This window comes from Oncorhynchus masou, unplaced genomic scaffold (assembly GCF_036934945.1).
Source record: "Oncorhynchus masou masou isolate Uvic2021 unplaced genomic scaffold, UVic_Omas_1.1 unplaced_scaffold_5203, whole genome shotgun sequence".
In the NCBI taxonomy this organism is placed as follows: domain Eukaryota; kingdom Metazoa; phylum Chordata; class Actinopteri; order Salmoniformes; family Salmonidae; genus Oncorhynchus; species Oncorhynchus masou.
This window is the reverse complement of record NW_027011610.1, coordinates 7447-19360: the sequence shown is the minus strand read 5'-3', so window position 1 is coordinate 19360 and position 11914 is coordinate 7447. Positions and strand designations below refer to the sequence as shown.

The window sequence follows — 11914 nt, the reverse complement described above, 5'->3', positions numbered from 1 at the left end:
TAACTCTCTCACAGCTTCCAGAGCACTTGGATCTTTCCATGAATTGATTGCCTATTTCATCCCTTTTGATATTTTTTGAGAAATTGTCTTCAAATATTGAATTGTAAAAAGCCCTTTATATTTAATAAAATATTATTTAATATAGACCATTGCATGGAGAATTCACGTAAATCTATAAAAAAGAATAAAGACTCTTTAAAGTTTAATATTCTGGCATTTTGACCCATTCCTCTGTCAACCCTGTTACGGTCAACCCTGTTACTGTCAACCCTGTTACCAACCCTGTTACTGTCAACCCTGTTACAGTCAACCCTGTTACTTTCAACCCTGTTGCTGTCAACCCTGCATGGTTAACCCTAGCATGGCCAACTTTGTGCTATTGTTAACTCTACAATACAACCTTGTACGTCAATCCTTGTTACGGTCAACCTTGTTATTGTTAACTCTTGTTATTGTTGTCTTGTTATTGTCAACCTTTGTTATTGCCAAACTTGTACATGGTTGTTCCAGCATTTGTTTAGTTATGGCCGGACCCTGTTATGGTCAACCCTGTTATAGCCGGGTTGCCTGTTATGGTCAACCCTGTTGCGGTCAACCCTGTTACTGTCAACCCTGTTATGTCAACCCTGTTACCGTCAACCCTGTTACTGTCAACCCTGTTACGGTCAATACTGATATGGTCAACCCCATTGTCAACCCTGTTACTGTCAACCCTGTTATGGTCAACCCTGTTATGGTCAACCCTGTTATAGTCAACCCTGTTACTGTCAACCTGTTACTGTCAACCCTGTTACTGTCAACCCTGTTATGGTCAACCCTGTTATAGTCAACTCTGTTACCATCAACCCTGTTATGGTCAACCCTGTTATTTTATTTGGCACTAATTGCTATAGCTATAAGTTATAAAACTTTTTTGTTTAACCTCTTGAGATGGGAAAACTTTTTTTTACATTAAGTTGAACATGTCCTCTTTATGACAAAATATTCAAATTTGGTGACCAGGTTACACTTCTTCAAAAGCACCGAATTGGCAGAACGACTCAGATGTTAATCTTTGGGAATAAACCATTTATTTTATGTTCAGTTCATATCACTGACAGGAAAGAGCCAACAGGATGTTATACAGTAATATACTCTCTGTCGGCCTATGCCCCGACTTCTAATTACCCCTCTAATTACCCCTTACCCCATTACCTCTCCCTGTGTATCACCCAGGACTGCCCAGAGGGATCTCGGACTTCAGAGAGGAGCAGTGTTCTCAGTTTGATGGATCTGACTTCCAGGGAAAACGATACAAATGGCTCCCATACTATGGAGGTGAGTCAGAAGGGCCTGAGGGCCGGGGCTTTATACAGCTTTGGTAATGACTGTATAACGTTTGGTAAAGACTATATACCGCTTGGTAATGACTGTATAATGTTTGGTAATGACTGTATAACGTTTGGTAATGACGTTTGGTAATGACTGTATAACGTTTGGTAAAGACTGTATAACGTTTGGTAATGACTGTATAACGTTTGGTAATGACGTTTGGTAATGACGTTTGGTAATGACTGTGTAACGTTTGGTAATAATGTTTGGTAATGACTGTGTAACGTTTGGTAATAACGTTTGGTAATGACTGTACGACGTTTGGTAATGACTGTATAACGTTTGGTAAAGACCGTATAACGTTTGGTAATGACTGTATAACGTTTGGTAAAGACTATATAACGTTTGGTAATGACTGTATAATGTTTGGTAAAGACTGTATAACGTTTGGTAATGACTGTGTAACGTTTGGTAATGACGTTGGTAATGACATTTGGTAATGGCGCTTTGGTAATGACTGTAACGCTTGGTAAAGACTGTATGACGTTTGGTATAGACTGTATGACGTTTGGTAATGACTGTATAACGTTTGGTAAAGACTGTATAAAGTTTGGTAATGACTGTATAAAGTTTGGTAATGACGTTTGGTAATGACTGTGTAACGCTTGGTAATGACTGTATAACGCTTGGTAAAGACTGTATAAAGTTTGGTAAAGACTGTATGACGTTCGGATAATGACTGTATAACGCCGGTAATGACTGTATAACGTTTGGTAAATGACGCTTGGTAATGACGCTTAGTAAAGACTGTATAAAGTTTGGTAATGACTGTATAACGCTTGGTAATGACTGTATAACGCTTGGTAAAGACTGTATGACGTTTGGATAATGACTGTATAACGCTTTGGTAAAGACTGTATAAAGTTTGGTAATGACTGTATGAGATTTAGTAAAGACTGTATAACGTTTGGTAATGACGCTTGGTAAAGACTGTATAACGCTTTGGTAATAACTGTATAACGCTTTGGTAAGACTGTATAACGTTGGTAATGACTGTATGACATTTGGTAATGACTGTATAACGTTTGGTAATAACTGTATAACGTTTGGTAAAGACTGTATAACGCTTTGTTAATGACTGTATAATGTTTGGTAATAACTGTATAACGTTTGGTAATGACTGTATAGCATTTGGTAAAGACTATATAACGTTTGGTAATAACGTATAACGCTTTGGTAATAACTGTATAACTTTTGGTAATGACTGTATAACATTTAGTAAAGACTATATAACGTTTTGCAATAACTGTATAACGTTTGGTAAAGACTGTATAACGTTTGGTAAAGACTGTATAACGCTTGGTAATAACTGTATAACGTTTGGTAAAGACTATATAACGCTTGGTAATTACTGTATGACGCTTGGATAATGACTGTATAACGCTTGGTAAAGACTGTATAAAGTTTGGTAATGACTGTATGACATTTGGTAAAGACTGTATAACGTTTGGTAATGACGCTTTGGTAAAGACTGTATAACGTTTGGTAATAACTGTATAACGTTTGGTAATAACTGTATAACGCTTTGGTAAAGACTGTATAACGTTTGGTAAAGACTGTATAATGTTTGGTAATGACTGTATGACATTTGGTAATGACTGTATAACGCTTGGTAATAACTGTATAACGTTTGGTAAAGACTGTATAACGTTTGGTAATGACTGTATAACGTTTGGTAACTGTATAACGCTTTGGTAATGACTGTATAACATTTGGTAAAGACTATATAACGCTTGGTAATAACTGTATAACGCTTGGTAATAACTGTATAACATTTGGTAATGACTGTATAACATTTGGTAAAGACTATATAACGCTTGGTAATAACTGTATAACGTTTGGTAAAGACTGTATAACGTTTGGTAAAGACTGTATAACGCTTGGTAATAACTGTATAACGTTTGGTAAAGACTATATAACGCTTGGTAATTACTGTATGACGCTTGGATAATGACTGTATAACGCTTGGTAAAGACTGTATAAAGTTTGGTAATGACTGTATGACATTTGGTAAAGACTGTATAACGCTTGGTAATGACGCTTGGTAAAGACTGTATAATGTTTGGTAATAACTGTATAACGCTTGGTAATAACTGTATAACGCTTGGTAAAGACTGTATAACGTTTGGTAAAGACTGTATAACGTTTGGTAATGACTGTATGACATTTGGTAATGACTGTATAACGTTTGGTAATAACTGTATAACGTTTGGTAAAGACTGTATAACGTTTGGTAATGACTGTATAACGTTTGGTAATAACTGTATAACGTTTGGTAATGACTGTATAACATTTGGTAAAGACTATATAACGTTTGGTAATAACTGTATAACGCTTGCAATAACTGTATAACGCTTGGTAAAGACTGTATACGTTTGGTAAAGACTATATAACGTTTGGTAAAGACTGTATAACGCTTGGTAATAACTGTATAACGCTTGGTAAAGACTATATAACGCTTGGTAAAGACTGTATAACGTTTGGTAATAACTGTATAACGTTTGGTAAAGACTATATAACGTTTGCAATAACTGTATAACGTTGGTAAAGACTATATAACGTTTGGTAATAACTGTATAACGTTTGGTAAAGACTATATAACGTTTGGTAATAACTGTATAACGCTTGGTAAAGACTATATAACGTTTGGTAATGACTGTAACGCTTTGGTAAAGACTATATAATAATAACAGCAATGTTCAGCAGACCGCTGGAATATATTACTGGTAATGTTATGCAAATTACAGGTGTAGAAGGGTGAACTAAAGGTGTGTTTGTGTTTCCACCAGCTGACAACCTGTGTGAGCTGAACTGTATGCCCAGAGGAGAGAACTTCTTCTACCGCCACAGGACAGCTGTGGCCGACGGCACGCCCTGCCATCCCGGGGAGGAAGGATGTCTGTGTTGATGGAGTCTGTAAGGTAGGTGTGTGTGCGTGTGTGTGTGTGAGAGGTAGGATTAAATTTGAGTCTTAATAACAGAAGGGCGCTGTGATTATCAGGGGGGTTGGATGGAATTTATCAACACTTTCACTAATTCATCAATTCCTCTGACCTCAACATGTTTCACTCTGACCTCAACATGTTTCCTCTGACCAACATTCAGTTTCCCTACAACTTCAGTTTCCTACAACTTCAGTTTCCCTCTAACTTCAGTTTCCCTATTTCTTATAACTTCAGTTTCCTTTAACTTCAGTTTCTCTACAATCTCAGTTTCCCTCTTACTTCCAGTTTCCCTTTAACTCTCAGTTTCTTTAACTTCAGTTTCTCTACAACTTCAGTTTCCCTCTTACTTCAGTTTCCTCTTACTTCAGTTTCCCTATTTCTTATAATCTCAGTTTCCCCTACTTCAGTTTCCTTTAACTTCAGTTTCCCTATTTTTTATAACTTCAGTTTCCCTCTAACTTCAGTTTCCTCTAACTTCAGTTTCCTTTAACTTCAGTTTCCCTCTAACTTCAGTTTCCCTATTTTTTATAACTTCAGTTTCCTCTAACTTCAGTTTCCCTCTAACTTCAGTTTCCCTATTTTTTATAACTTCAGTTTCCCTCTAATTCAGTTTCCTCTAATCTCAGTTTCCCTCTAATCTCAGTTTCCCTTTAACTTCAGTTTCCCTATTTTTTATAACTTCAGTTTCCCTCTAACTTCAGTTTTCCTCTAACTTCAGTTTCCCTATTTTTTATAACTCTCTGCTTCCCTCTAATCTCAGTTTCCCTCTAATCTCAGTTTCCTCTAACTTCAGTTTCCCTTTAACTTCAGTTTCTCTAAATTCAGTTTCCCTATTTTTTATAACTTCAGTTTCCCTCTAACTTCAGTTTCCCTCTAACTTCAGTTTCCCTCTAATTCAGTTTCCTCTAACTTCAGTGTTCCTATAACTTCAGTTTCCCTCTAACATCAGTTTCTATTTCTTATAAATCTCAGTTTCCCTCTAACTTCAGTTTCTCTACAACTTCAGTTTTTCTCTTACTTCAGTTTCCCTCTTACTTCAGTTTCCCTTTTCTTAAACTTCAGTTTCCCTACAACTTAACTTCAGTTTCCTTTAACTTCAGTTTCCCTTTAACTTCAGCCTTTAACTTCAGTTTTCCCTCTAACTTCAGTTTCTCTAACTTCAGTTTCTCTACAACTTCAGTTTTTCCTCTTACTTCAGTTTCCCTCTTACTTCAGTTTCCCTATTTCTTATAACTTCAGTTTCCCTACAACTTCAGTTTCCCTCTTACTTCAGTTTCCTTTAACTTCAGTTTCCTTTAACTTCAGTTTCCCTCTAACTTCAGTTTCCTCTAACTTCAGTTTCCTCTAACTTCAGTTTTTTCCTACAACTTCAGTTTCCCTCTAATTCAGTTTCCTTAACTTCAGTTTCCTCTAACTAGATTCCCTCTTACTTCAGTTTCCCTCTTACTTCAGTTTCCCTATTTCTTATAACTTCAGTTTCCCTCTAACTTCAGTTTCCCTCTAACTTCAGTTTCCTTTAACTAGATTCCCTCTTACTTCAGATTCCCTCTTATTCAGTTTCCTCTAACTTCAGTTTCCCTTTAACTTCAGTTTCCCTTTAATCTCAGATTCCCTCTTACTTCAGTTTCCCTCTAACTTCAGTTTCCCTTTAACTTCAGATTCCTCTTACTTCAGTTTCCCTCTAACTTCAGTTTCCCTCTAACATAAACCTGTATTGAGTTGTGTGACAGCCTTCTTGTCTTCCTGTATCCCAGTGATGAGATCTTCATAGCTACTCAAATACCTTCCCTGGCCTAGTATCTCTCTCCTTCTAGACCTAGAATCTCTCTCTCCTTCCAGACCTAGTATCTCTCTCTCCTTCTAGACCTAGAATCTCTCTCTCCTTCTAGAAATAGTATCTCTCTCCTTCTAGACCTAGTATCTCTCTCTCCTTCTAGACCTAGAATCTCTCTCTCCTTCTAAACCTAGAATCTCTCTCCTTCTAGACCTAGTATCTCTCTCCTTCTAGACCTAGTATCTCTCTCCTTCTAGACCTAGTATCTCTCTCCTTCTAGACCTAGAATCTCTCCTTCCAGACCTAGTATCTCTCTCTCTCCTTCCAGACCTAGTATCTCTCTCTCCTTCCAGACCTAGTATCTCTCTCTCCTTCTAGACCTAGTATCTCTCTCTCCTTCCCAGGCCTAGTATCTCTCTCTCCTTCCAGACCTAGTATCTCTCTCTCCTTCCCAGGCCTAGTATCTCTCTCTCCTTCCAGACCTAGTATCTCTCTCTCCTTCCAGACCTAGTATCTCTCTCTCTCCTTCCAGACCTAGTATCTCTCTCTCCCCTTCCAGACCTAGTATCTCTCTCCTTCCAGACCTAGTATCTCTATCTCCTTCCAGACCTAGTATCTCTCTCTCCTTCCAGACCTAATATCTCCCCCCCTTCCAGACCTAGTATCTCTATCTCCTTCCAGACCTAGTATCTCTCTCTCCTTCCAGACCCAGTATCTCTCTCTTCAGACCTAGTATCTCTCTCTCCTTCCAGACCTAGTATCTCTCTCTCCTTCCAGACCTAGTATCTCTCTCTCTTCCAGACCTAGCATATCTATCTCCTTCCAGACCTAGTATCTCTCTCTCTTCCAGTCCTAGTATCTCTTTCTCCTTCCAGACCTAGTATCTCTCTCTCTCCTTCCAGACCTAGTATCTCTCTCTCTCCTTCCAGACCTAGTATCTATCTCCTTCCAGACCTAGTATCTCTCTCCTTCCAGACCTAGTATCTCTCTCTCTCCTTCCAGACCCAGTATCTCTCTCTCCTTCCAGACCTAGTATCTCTCTCCCCTTCCAGACCTAGTATCTCTCTCTCCTTCCAGACCTAGTATCTCTCTCTCTTCCAGACCTAGTATCTCTCTCTCTCCTTCCAGACCTAGTATCTCTCTCTCCTTCCAGACCTAGTATCTATCTCCTTCCAGACCCAAATATCTCTCTCTCCCTTCCAGACCTAGTATCTCTCTCTCTCCTTCCAGACCTAGTATCTCTCCTTCAGACCCAGTATCTCTCTCTCCTTCCAGACCTAGTATCTCTCTCCTTCCAGACCTAGTATCTCTCCCCTTCCAGACCTAGTATCTCTCTCTCCTTCCAGACCCTGGTATCTCTCTCTCCTTCCAGACCTATATCTCTCTCTCCTTCCAGACCTAGTATCTCTCCCCTTCCCAGACCCAGTATCTCTCTCTCCTTCCAGACCTAGTATCTCTCTCTCCCTTCCAGACCTAGTATCTCTCTCTCCTTCCAGACCTAGTATCTCTCCCCTTCCAGACCCAGTATCTCTCTCTCCTTCCAGACCTAGTATCTCTCCCCTTCCAGACCCAGTATCTCTCTCTCCTTCCAGACCCAGTATCTCTCTCCTTCAGACCTATTATCTCTCTCTCCTTCCAGACCTAGTATCTCTCTCTCCTTCCAGACCTAGTATCTCTCCTCTCCTTCCAGACCCAGTATCTCTCTCTCCTTCCAGACCTAGTATCTCTATCTCCTTCTAGACCTAGTATCTCTATCTCCTTCTAGACCTAGTATCTCCCTCCCCTTCCAGACCTAGTATCTCTCTCCCCTTCCAGACCTAGTATCTCTCTCTCTCCTTCCAGACCTAGTATCTCTCTCTCCTTCCAGACCTAGTATCTCTCTCCTTCCAGACCTAGTATCTCTCTCTCTCCTTCCAGACCTAGTATCTCTCTCTCCTTCCAGACCTAGTATTTCTCTCTCCTTCAGACCTAGTATCTCTCTCCCCTTCCAGACCTAGTATCTCCATCTCCTTCAGACCTAGTATCTCTCTCCTTCCAGACCTAGTATCTATCTCCCTTCCAGACCTAGTATCTCTATCTCCTTCCAGGCCCTAGTATCTCTATCTCCTTCCAGACCCTAGTATCTCTCTCTCCTTCCAGACCTAGTATCTCTCTCTCCTTCCAGACCTAGTATCTCTCTCCTTCCAGACCTAGTATCTCTCTCTCCTTCCAGACCTAGTATCTCCTCTCCTTCCAGACCTAGTATCTCTCTCCTTCAGACCTAGTATCTCTCTCTCCTTCCAGACCTAGTATCTCTCTCCCCTTCCAGACCTAGTTTCTCTCTCTCCTTCCAGACCCAGTATCTCTCTCCCTTCCAGACCTAGTATCTCTCTCTCTCCTTCCAGACCTAGTATCTCTCTCTCCTTCCAGACCTAGTATCTCTCTCTCCTTCCAGACCTAGTATCTCTCTCTCCTTCCAGACCTAGTATCTCTCTCCTTCCAGACCTAGTATCTCTCTCTCTCCTTCCAGACCCTCTCTCTCTCCTTCCAGACCTAGTATCTCTCTCCTTCCAGACCTAGTATCTCTCTCTCCTTCCAGACCTAGTATCTCTCTCTCCTTCCAGACCTAGTATCTCTCTCCTTCCAGACCTAGTATCTCTCTCCCTTCCAGACCTAGTATCTCTCTCTCCTTCCAGACCTAGTATCTCTCTCCTTCCAGACCTAGTATCTCTCTCTCCTTCCAGACCTAGTATCTCTCTCTCCTTCCAGACCCAGTATCTCTCTCTCCTTCCAGACCTAGTATCTCTCTCTACTTCCAGACCTAGTATATCTCTCTCTCCTTCCAGACCTAGTATCTCTCTCTCCTTCCAGACCTAGTATCTCTCTCTCTCCTTCCAGACCTAGTATCTCTCTCCTTCCAGACCTAGTATCTCTCTCCTTCCAGACCTAGTATCTCTCTCTCCTTCCAGACCTAGTATCTCTCCCCTTCCAGACCTAGAATCTCTCTCTCCTTCCAGACCTAGAATCTCTCTCCTTCTAGACCTAGTATCTCTCTCCTTCTAGACCTAGTATCTCTCCTTCTAGACCTAGTATCTCTCTCTCTCCTTCCAGACCTAGTATCTCTCTCTCCTTCTAGACCTAGTATCTCTCTCTCCTTCCAGACCTAGTATCTCTCTCCCTTCTAGACCTAGAATCTCTCTCTCCTTCCAGACCTAGTATCTCTCTCTCCTTCCAGACCTAGTATCTCTCTCTACTTCCAGGGTGTGGCCTGCATGCTGCTGGCTGGGTTTCTTTCTCTATCCCTCCAACCCAGGACTCTCCAACCCTGTTCCTCAGGTGCTCTCCTATAGGTTTAAACCAGGGCACTCCAGCCTGTTCCTGGAGAGCTACCCTCCTGTAGGTTTTAAACCAGGCCTCTCCAACCCTGTCCCTGGAGAGCTACCCTCCTGTAGGTTTACGCCAGGCCTCTCCAACCCTGTCCCTGGAGAGCTACCCTCCTGTAGGTTTACGCCAGGCCTCTCCAACCCTGTCCCTGGAGAGATACCCTCCTGTAGGTTTAAACCAGGCCTCTCCGACCCTGTTCCTGGAGAGATACCCTCCTGTAGGTTTAAACCAGGCCTCTCCAACCCTGTTCCTGGAGAGATACCCTCCTGTAGGTTTAAACCAGGCCTCTCCGACCCTGTTCCTGGAGAGATACCCTCCTGTAGGTTTTCACTCCAACCCCAGTTTATCAACCAGCTAATTGTTAGAATCAGGTGTGTTAGATTAGTTTTGGGCGAAAAACTTACGGGAAATATCTCTCCAGGAACAGGGTTACAAACCTATTCTTACAGGAGGTATACATTACATTACATTACATTTAAGTCATTTGGCAGACGCTCTTATCCAGAGCGACTTACAAATTGGTGAATTCACCTTATGACATCCAGTGGAACAGCCACTTTACAATAGTGCATCTAAATCATTTAAGGGGGGGTGAGAAGGATTACTTTATCCTATCCTAGGTATTCCTTAAAGAGGTGGGGTTTCAGGTGTCTCCGGAAGGTGGTGATTGACTCCGCTGTCCTGGCGTCGTGAGGGAGTTTGTTCCACCATTGGGGGGCCAGAGCAGCGAACAGTTTTGACTGGGCTGAGCGGGAACTGTACTTCCTCAGTGGTAGGGAGGCGAGCAGGCCAGAGGTGGATGAACGCAGTGCCCTTGTTTGGGTGTAGGGCCTGATCAGAGCCTGGAGGTACTGCGGTGCCGTTCCCCTCACAGCTCCGTAGGCAAGCACCATGGTCTTGTAGCGGAAGCGAGCTTCAACTGGAAGCCAGTGGAGAGAGCGGAGGAGCGGGGTGACGTGAGAGAACTTGGGAAGGTTGAACACCAGACGGGCTGCGGCGTTCTGGATGAGTTGTAGGGGTTTAATGGCACAGGCAGGAGCCCAGCCAACAGCGAGTTGCAGTAATCCAGACGGGAGATGACAAGTGCCTGGATTAGGACCTGCGCCGCTTCCTGTGTGAGGCAGGGTCGTACTCTGCGGATGTTGTAGTGCATGAACCTACAGGAACGGGCCACCGCCTTGATGTTAGTTGAGAACGACAGGGTGTTGTCCAGGATCACGCCAAGGTTCTTAGCGCTCTGGGAGGAGGACACAATGGAGTTGTCAACCGTGATGGCGAGATCATGGAACGGGCAGTCCTTCCCCGGGAGGAAGAGCAGCTCCGTCTTGCCGAGGTTCAGCTTGAGGTGGTGATCCGTCATCCACACTGATATGTCTGCCAGACATGCAGAGATGCTATTCGCCACCTGGTCATCAGAAGGGGGAAAGGAGAAGATTAATTGTGTGTCGTCTGCATAGCAATGATAGGAGAGACCATGTGAGGTTATGACAGAGCCAAGTGACTTGGTGTATAGCGAGAATAGGAGAGGGCCTAGAACAGAGCCCTGGGGGACACCAGTGGTGAGAGCGCGTGGCGAGGAGACAGATTCTCGCCACGCCACCTGGTAGGAGCGACCTGTCAGGTATCTCTCCAGGAACAGGGTTGGAGAGGCCTGGTGTAAACCTACAGGATGGTATCTCTCCAGGAACAGGGTCGGAGAGGCCTGCTCTAATCCATGTCCCCATCTCCCTCCCTATCCCCCCTGTAGCGTCTGGGCTGTGACAACATGCTGGAATCCCCCCAGCAGGATGACCCCTGTCTGCAGTGTGGGGGCAACGGACAGTCCTGCTACCCCGTCAGGAGCACCTTCAGCATGACCAACCTGCCCAAAGGTACAGTTCTCTTACCTCTTCACCGCGGGATCTGTGGATAGAGCTCCCGTTACAGCCCACTCTCTGGACATCAGTGTGTTAACATAGCATCTCTCCATGGTATCAACTCTTCATGTCCACTGATGTGTTTTCTATCTCCTGTTCTCCTCCCTGCCAGGCTATAACCAGGTGTTTTATATCTCCTGTTCTCCTCCCTGCCAGGCTATAACCAGGTGTTTTATATCTCCTGTTCTCCTCCCTCCCAGGCTATAACCAGGTGTTTTATATCTCCTGTTCTCCTCCCTGCCAGGCTATAACCAGGTGTTTTATATCTCCTGTTCTCCTCCCTCCCAGGCTATAACCAGGTGTTTTATATCTCCTGTTCTCCTCCCTGCCAGGCTATAACCAGGTGTTTTATATCTCCTGTTCTCCTCCCTCCCAGGCTATAACCAGGTGTTTTATATCTCCTGTTCTCCTCCCTGCCAGGCTATAACCAGGTGTTTTATATCTCCTGTTCTCCTCCCAGGCTATAACCAGGTGTTTTATATCTCCTGTTCTCCTCCCTCCCAGGCTATAACCAGGTGTGTTATGTCTCCTGTTCTCTTTCCTCC

At 43.1% G+C, this 11914-nt stretch overlaps 1 long non-coding RNA gene across 1 annotated transcript; it reads left to right on the top strand.

Moving 5' to 3' along the window:
• The first annotated feature begins 4256 nt into the window (after positions 1–4256).
• On the top strand, positions 4257–11495 carry LOC135535846 (uncharacterized). The gene is made up of 3 exons (XR_010454897.1): positions 4257–4292; positions 11201–11324; positions 11482–11495. It is a non-coding gene; the product is annotated as an uncharacterized LOC135535846 (long non-coding RNA).
• Positions 11496–11914: the final 419 nt, after the last annotated feature.